Raw genomic sequence first — 8,806 nt, 5'->3', positions numbered from 1 at the left:
ACTAAATCAAGCAACAGGTTGATTTGCTATTGGGGACTTTTTCATGGACTCATGAAATTGTTATTATAGGAACTTATTTGGATATTTAGACATTCTTTATAGTATTGGTCATAAAGCAAGGGTCTAGTTTCTCTGAAGATTGTACCAATGCATCATAACAACCAGCAGTCCATCCACTGTGACTTTAAGAAAGAGAATGATCATGTCCCATCCTTGAAACAAGAAATGATGCATAGAGCCAACTGCCACAGTTGACACAGAACTCAGTCAAATGAAACCCAGCAGCATGTCTCTAGGTAACAGGACTTCAAACGGCTGGAAATGTAGCTGATCTTATGCAATGATATCGGCAGAGACGGAGGAACATGATAGGTGTTCAGGTGAGTAAGTAAATCTATCAAAACTGCCAAAACAGAATAACTGGAGATATTGCTCCCCCTTCCTCATGGACTTTCACCTATTTTTTTTCATCAGAGTTTTATAACAGCTTTAAAGTTGACAGCACTGCAGCTTTAAAAAGACTGACACAATTTTCTGGCTGTTGAATAACAACCTTTTGCAAACCATGCATTAACATTGTTATATTTTTGCAAGTGTTTACTATTTTCAGACATTTACATCAAATATGAAAGAGTTGATGATAAATACCATATTCTGTATCTTACATATAGTTTGTCACTTAAGACACATTTTTGTTAAAGTGCCAGAGAAAATCTCTCATCCCCAAATGCCTTAAAGTAGGGGTATTCAAAGCACGGCGTACAGGCCTTTGCTGCCCTTGATTTGATTTTCTGTAGTCCCCAACCACAACTCCTAAACTCTAAAAGTTTCATCCACCAGCACAGGCAGTTGATGCAGATGGTGAAGTACAACACAAAGTAGGGGTAGAAATCTTTAATCACTTCCACTTGTATTCTATTATGATACAGAAGGTTTTGATGTGCTTGTAAAATACAAACAACCCTATCCCTCCACCTCTCTGCATTCATACACTCCTACCTATGGAAAAAAATATACTACGCCTCATAACATGCTGGAGCGCATCCTGTGTCTTCACCATATTGGCGGAGTCTTTTCTACTCTAGGCTGACATAGGAGCCAACGGGAATAAAGGCAGAGGGAGCATTTTGCCCATATTTTATGCAGTTTACCGTTGCAATAACTGCTGAAAGTAGATTGCGGGGTGCAGATCACCAATTTTGGGCTGAGATTCTGAAGATGAGTTTTTACACATTTTTTGTGCTGAAAATATTGCAGAAACCTAACCCATAAACCGTACTTTAATGTTTATTATTTTGTTATCTCTGTCTTTGATAAACTAAGGCCGAATCATGTTGCCAAATGAAGTACCCTGGAGTTACAGTGTCAGCACATGCAAGAAGCTGTGCTAAAGGTTCTCTTTCAAGGATATTAAGCTCCTTCTTCAGTTGCAAAGTGTAAGACACGAATGACCTGGAAATTTTAAAAACTTTTCCAGGCTTTAAAAAAAAGCTGTGTACATGCATGTGGATATAAACTGCACCTAAAAACTATGAGGACATTATTGTTGTTGGTGTGTACAGAAAGCTCAGGATTAGATGATTAGATGTGTGTGAGAGAGTGAAAAAAGAACAATAAACAATGAACAATAATCCATACGTAACACCACGTATAAAAAAAGTATCTTGGCATGAGAACACGTATTTATTTACACACAGTGTAAACATCATGGAGTGAAGCGTCTATGTTTACTACGTCTGCCTCTTCTCAACGTATGGTGGGTTGCCGCTTGTTTTGGGCATGTTTTTATAGCGCTGGTTGCTTGTTTGTCTCACAAAATGTGAAAACACTGAGTGGCTCCCTTTGGGAGAAGTGACTTTTTTTTTTACTTCTGCCAGACTCTTTGTAAAATTGCAAAGGAAATCAAGAGAGTGGTTTGGCTTTATCTAAAGCCAAACCACTCTCTTGATTTCTATCTGCACCATGTCTGGATTCACCAGATATTTCAAAGGCGTTTTCAGTATGGTGAGTTTTACCACTTACTGCAGGAGCTGCGTGCTGACGAGGGTCGCTTTCAGCACTATTCATGTGTCACCCGAGCCCAGTTTGGCAACCTGCTGACCGGCATCAGAGCCTGCATCTCCCACCAGGACATCAACTACAGGTGCCCCATTTCAGCTGAAGGTTAGTGGACATGTCGATGTAAACATTTATCAGTGTATTATATAACCATCAAAAAAACTAATAAGGATATTTCTAACCTGGTGCAACATTTGTAATGAGGCTCATGGAGGAGTTTTACGGTTCTTTTATTGTTCAAATGCCTGATTGCATAAAGATCTGAGTAAATTGTTCATCTACTATGTCTAGGATTCATATGTAAATTCGGTAACTTCAATCCTTTTGTAGTTGCTGGTTTTTAATGCAGCACTTAAGTTAAGGCTCTCTTGCTCAGGCTGTGTCCAGAACAGCAGCTGTAAAAAACGGCCAAAGCTGATCTGGCTGGGCCCTGAACCAGGCTGAGAAGGCTGAAATTGTGAACAACCCTTGTGCAAGGTGTTAATGGTCGTCTTTTGGACAACTGTCAAGTCAGCAGTCTTCCCCACGTGTAGCCTACAGAACTAGATTTAGAGACCATTTAAAGGGCCTTGCAGGTGCTTTGAATTAATTAGAGTGTGGCACCAGGTGGCTTCAATATTGGCCCTTTCCAAAATATTCAAATTTTCTGAGATACTGAATTTGGGGTTTTCTTTGGTTGTCAGTTCTAGCCATCCAAATTAAAATAAATAAACTATTGAAATATATTAGACTGTGTGTAATGAATTGATATAATATAGGTTTTTTACTTTTTAATTAAATTATTGGCGAAAAATCCACTTATTTATGATATTCTAATATGACCAGCACCTGTAAGTATATGTTAGGATGCAGATGTAGCATCTTAAAAACAGATGACATGAATATGAACTTATTAAAAAGGATTTACCTTCCTAATGCTGTGCATGGTCAAAAGGGATGATCGCTATCGCCAGCAGTCAGTCTGTTAAAGGTGCGGTACACAAGTTAAGGTCACCAGCTATATCATAGGTTCAACACCAGAGAAAAATAATAAGCTTGCACGTACTGCATGAGTATTCTCAAGAGTGCCTTCCTGTCCTTAATGATGTCAGAGGTCAAAGAAGAGTGGAGAGAATGGTTTGAGATAATAGAAAGGCAACTGTAGCTTAAATAACCACTTGTTAAAAGCAAGGTAAATACCGTCTCTCAATTCACAAAACAGCCAATCTACATGCCGATAAGCTGCAGCATCAGAAATTCAAACTGGATTAGACTCCTGTCAGGTAAGAACTTGAAACTGAGGCAAAAAATTCACACACACTCACCAAACCTGGACAATAACACTAGGACAATGATTCTATTTTCCACATGGAGCATTCAAATGACAGAGTCAGAATTTAGTGCAAAATCTTGGCACATGTAAGGACCTTAGATTATGTTTTATGTCTTATGGCAAATGGGTTGTACTTGTATAGCTCTTTATCAAGTCCAATGACCCCAAAGCACTTTACAGTACAATCAGTCTTTCACCCACACATTCACACCCTGACAGTGGTGGGCTATGTTAGCTGCCCTGGGGCAGACTGACAGAAGGCGCCACCGGCTGGCCACCGTCAGTGGGCAATTTGGGCAAAAGTGTTTTGCCCTTGGAGACAACAGCTGAGATGGTCAGACCGGTGGGATTGGACCGGGGCGGATCTAACCAGCGACCCGTCAGTTGCAGACCATGTGCATCCCATTATGACCACAGTGATTGGTCTTCTGATGGCTTCTTCCTGCAGGGCAAAGCACTATGTCACAAAGCTAAAATAATGTTAAACAGTTACTTTTCTTATCTATAAAAATGTGTTCACTGCACTTCAATTGTCTCCACATTAATTTGCATTTCTCATCTTTCAGGATTGAACTAGGTGATACACATCATGTGCAGCTGAAACATCTGAAGCAACTACGCAAAGCTATCATTGGCGGAAGGTTTCCAACACCTTGTTCAATCCATAAAAAAACAGTCCAACCACATACCTGCAAGGCGAATCTAATAAAATGGTTGGTTGCTTTTGCACCTTTTCTTCCCCCCCTCCCTTTTAATGGAAATAAACACTTAAAATATGCAACTCTGCATCTAATGAATCCATTTATAAGTTTCCCTTTTTTTGAATGGCATATGATCACTTGGCTGTCTGTGTACTCTGTAGGACCACTGTATAGTTGTTTTTTTTCTCTTATTTTAGCTGTGGAAATAGGGATATAAAAACATACTCCAGGCCCAGGAATCACAGACAAATAGACAAGCCGAGACAATTTCACAAATTCTGTGACAGAGATGAGTGGGTCACTTAACTGTAAGCATTATGCTAAGGCCCCATTGGCTTTGAGAATCTCATCTGCAGTGAGTTCAGCTCCAACGGCAACATGAGGGTTCAGAGTAATTAATAACATTATGTTCTGTAATTACCTTCTATGTGTCCCCACATGGCCCAAGGGAACAGAACTGCAGCTAATAGTAGTAATACTTCGGGTTTCCAGAGAACTCAATGTAACAGAAGGTTTAAAATTGTCCTCATTCTATGTGTATATACAAGAGAGCGAGTAACGTCTGCTATGTTTACACATGTATTGTTCTTAAGCATGAGAGTGGTCATTTAAATTTAGTACTGTATTTCCTAGACAAAGTCTCTCTGGAGGAACATGCTTATACCATCACTTCCTCTCCCAAATGCATTCGCCAGATCTCTCCATCTTAATAAAAGGGACACGGATAGCCGTGGGAGTCTGCCTTCCATGAGTCTCATTAGAGCAGTGGTTCAGCCAAGCAGCACAATATGTAGCCCAACACAGCTTTACCTTCAAATTCAAATCCATCAGTTCATGTTGGCTTAGAAAGAAATGGAACAAATGACACATTTGCATTATTATAGTGATCAACAGGTCAATGAGGGAAAATGTTGATGTTTTTTTTTTCCTTTTTAACCCCATACAAATTTAGATGTAAATGCCAAAACATGTTACAATCACTAAGTGCTAAATGTTTTAACTTGCAATTATGACAGTGTTTGTAGCATATCATCATTTCATCAGATTGCAATCATTTTGAAAGGTCAATGTAATCAATATTTTCTGTTAAATTAATTTGGCTTTTGAACTTCTTCAGACTAAATTATGCAAATAGAGGTGAGTTTATGTTTTCTTCCGCAGAGAAACTAAATTCAAGAAGTTAGAAATGTTGTAAATGTAGATATATGTCAATACAAATACAATTAAAGAATGTAATATGGATGTCACATGCTGGTTCATATCAATAAATTATAGTATGATTGAAAAGTGTTTTTATTTCATTACTGTTGACTTTTAAGTACATGCAGTTCACTAAGCCTAAAGTTCCCAGTTAGCAAAGAGCACCCCAGTCACATTACTTCAGCTCCAGAGTAATAGCTGAAAGAAGAAGAAACTAAAGTTAGTAAAGTTTCATAAATTGTACTTTCTTTGATACAAAATAGACTTTTACATTGATTTTAGGCGAGAATGTAGCTGTCTAAAACCAAAATAGCTGCTAGGTTAATCAAGATACGGCTTAGTTGTGATATGCCCATTATGTCTGTTCTTGCTATGTATCACCCAACTGTAGTTGAGGAGGCGATCAAGCTCCTCAGCCCTGGAGTCGGAGGCTTCTGGGGGGGCCATTCCTGTTCAATCGGATGATATCTAACGGTTATTATTGGATTTATTTCAGTGTTCAATTATCACTTAAATTAATGGTTGAGATTAAAGAGAAGCTACATGATGGGAAAGTTTTATTTAACTTTAATGTCTAACTAGAGCGTTGGAGTTTATTTGGAAATTAATAATTCGCTCCTTTTTAATATTGGTGCTGTGTAGCTTAAGTAAAGAGAACAAACCTGACTGCAAACATCTTAATATGCTTTTCTTTTTTACACTGGGCTATAATTAACATTTTAAGGTCAAAATATTGTTTAAAAAACATTGTTACAGAAAAGAAAATCTACTTTGATACATTTATATTAAAAATAAACTAAGTTAGTTAAATTTAAAATTAAAATTTTATGGGCGATCATTTATAAAACTAATAAAGGATAGTGGTAACAAGAGGCAATAAAGAGGCATTCAAAGGTGTGTAGGCAAGAACAAGGGAGTCAAATTATTTTCACAAGCAACTGAATTGATGTTGAAGATCAACAAAAAAATAGTGATAAATGCACTAATCGAAAAAAATAATTGATAGATTTTTGACTATGAAAATAATTGGTAGCAGCACTAGTTGGAATCCAAACTGAATTCCCTTGTTTATACCCACAGATGTGCTGAATAAAGTTAATTCTGATCCTGATGATAGCTGTGTCGTGTACATGACCTGTCACAAACTGCATATGCAACTTTTTATGGCTTACTTTCTGCAATGACTTTTTCCTTCAAAATTAAAGGGACAATGGATGGATTTATAATCATGCACTACTTTGTGTTGGACCACTATATACAATCCCAATAGAAGACACTAAAATATGTGCTGTTACCATGACAAAATGTTGAAAAGTTCAAGTATGATGAAAACATCACATCTTTCTGCAAGTTAATTTAATCCATGAAGTGTCAGACTTTATCAGGAGATAACCGAGAACTTTGCCCAATTAAAATGTGTTTAAATTTGACAAAATGTAAACACATCTCTCATTTATAAATCAAATTACAGTTTAAATCAAATTGCAGTGTAAATCAAGTTAATCGGTTAACCAAGTCAAAAGGTTAACTTCATGAAGGAAGATGCACACAATAACCGATTTGGCTCAATATTGAACACTAGTCAAGTGAGACTGTATATGAAGGCATATATATACAGGACTGTCTCAGAAAAGTAGAATATTGTGATAAAGTTCTTTATTTTCTGTAATGCAATTAAAAAACATGAAATGTCATACATTCTGGATTCATTACAAATCAACTGAAATATTGCAAGCCTTTTATTGTTTTAATATCGCTGATTATGGCGTACAGCTGAAGAAAACTCAAAAATCCTATCTCAAAATATTAGAATATGTCCTCAGACCAAGTAAAAAAAAAAATTATAACAGCAAAACAAAATCAAACATTTGAAAATGTCCTGGTGGTTTTGGCACTGTGGGCAGGTGCCAGATCATGCTGGAAAATGAAATCATCATCTCCATAGAGCTTTTCAGCAGATGGAAGCATGTAGTGCTCTAAAATCTCTTGGTAGATAGCTGCATGACTTGATGAAACACAGTGGACCAACACCAGCAGCTGACATGGCTCCCCAAACCATCGTTCAAGCAACTTGGATTTTGCGCCTCTCCAGCCTTTCTCCAGACTCTGGCGCCTTGACTACCAAATGACATACAAAACTTGCTTTCGTCTGAAAAGAGGACTTTGGACCACTCTGCAACTGTCCAGTGCTTCTTTTCCATAGCCCAAGTCAGACGCTTCTTCCGTTGTCTTGAGTTCAGAAGTGGCTTGACCATGGGAATACGGCTATTATAGCCCATTTCCCGGACACGTCTGTGAACAGTGGCTCTTGATACCTGGACTCCAGCTTCAGTCCACTGTCTTTGAAGCTCCCCCAAATTCTGGAAGCGGCTCTTCTTCACAATGCTGTTAAGGCTGCGGTCACCTCTCTTGGTTGTGCAGCGTTTCCTGCCACATTCCCCCCTTCCAACACACTTTTTGTGAATGTGCTTTGAAACTGCACTCTGTGAACAGCCTGCTCTTTGAGAAATTTCTTTTTGTGTCTTACCCTCCTGATGGAGGGTGTCAATGATGGTCTTCTGGACAGCAGTCAGATCAGCAGTCTTCCCCATACTTGTGATTTAGTTTACTGAACCAAGCTGAGCGTTTTTCAAGGCTCAGGAAACCCTTGCAGGTGTTTCGAGTTAATTAGACGATTCAAGTGATTAGTTGAACAGCCTACTAGTATTCTTTTTCACGATATTCTAATATTATGAGATAGGATATTTGGGTTTCTTCAGCTGTACGCCATAATCAGCGATATTAAAACAACAAAAGGCTTGCGATATTTCAGTTGATTTGTAATGAATCCAGAATGTATGACATTTCATGTTTTTTAATTGCATTACAGAAAATAAAGAACTTTATCACAATATTCAAATTTTCTGAGACAGTCCTGTATATTTAGATGTGGATCACAGATGAAGAGTTTAACTTGACCTGCATGTATGCCGTGTATGAAGCTTTGCACCACATGGAGCATAAACTGACTACCGTCCGTCCGTCCGTTGTCTTCCGCTTATCCGGGGTCGGGTCGCGGGGGCAGCAGCTTCAGTAGGGAGGCCCAGACGTCCCTCTCCCCAGCCACTTGGGCCAGCTCCTCAGGAGGAATCCCAAGGCGTTCCCAGGCCAGCCGGGAGACATAGTCCCTCCAGCGTGTCCTGGGTCTTCCCCTGGGCCTCCTCCCGGTGGGACGTGCCCGGAACACCTCTCCAGGGAGGCGTCCAGGAGGCATCCTGACCAGATGCCCGAGCCACCTCAACTGGCTCCTCTCGACGTGGAGGAGCAGCGGCTCTACTCTGAGTCCTCCCCGGATGACTGAGCTCCTCACCCTATCTCTAAGGGAGAGCCCAGACACACTACGGAGAAAACTCATTTCAGCCGCTTGTATCCGGGATCTTGTTCTTTCGGTCACGACCCAAAGCTCGTGACCATAGATGAGGGTAGGAACGTAGATCGACCGGTAAATCGAGAGCTTCGCCTTTTGGCTCAGCTCTCTCTTCACCACAACGGATCG

General features: G+C 39.4%; 1 long non-coding RNA gene across 1 annotated transcript; it reads left to right on the top strand.

Moving 5' to 3' along the window:
* Positions 1-272: 272 nt before the first annotated feature.
* Positions 273-4,057, top strand: LOC110368787. The gene is made up of 3 exons (XR_002428403.2): positions 273-380; positions 2,028-2,163; positions 3,937-4,057. It is a non-coding gene; the product is annotated as an uncharacterized LOC110368787 (long non-coding RNA).
* Positions 4,058-8,806: the final 4,749 nt, after the last annotated feature.

Source organism: Fundulus heteroclitus, chromosome 8 (assembly GCF_011125445.2).
Source record: "Fundulus heteroclitus isolate FHET01 chromosome 8, MU-UCD_Fhet_4.1, whole genome shotgun sequence".
NCBI classification, from domain to species: Eukaryota; Metazoa; Chordata; class Actinopteri; order Cyprinodontiformes; family Fundulidae; genus Fundulus; species Fundulus heteroclitus.
Note: the sequence above shows the minus strand (reverse complement) of the source record. Positions and strands in the feature narration are given on the sequence as shown.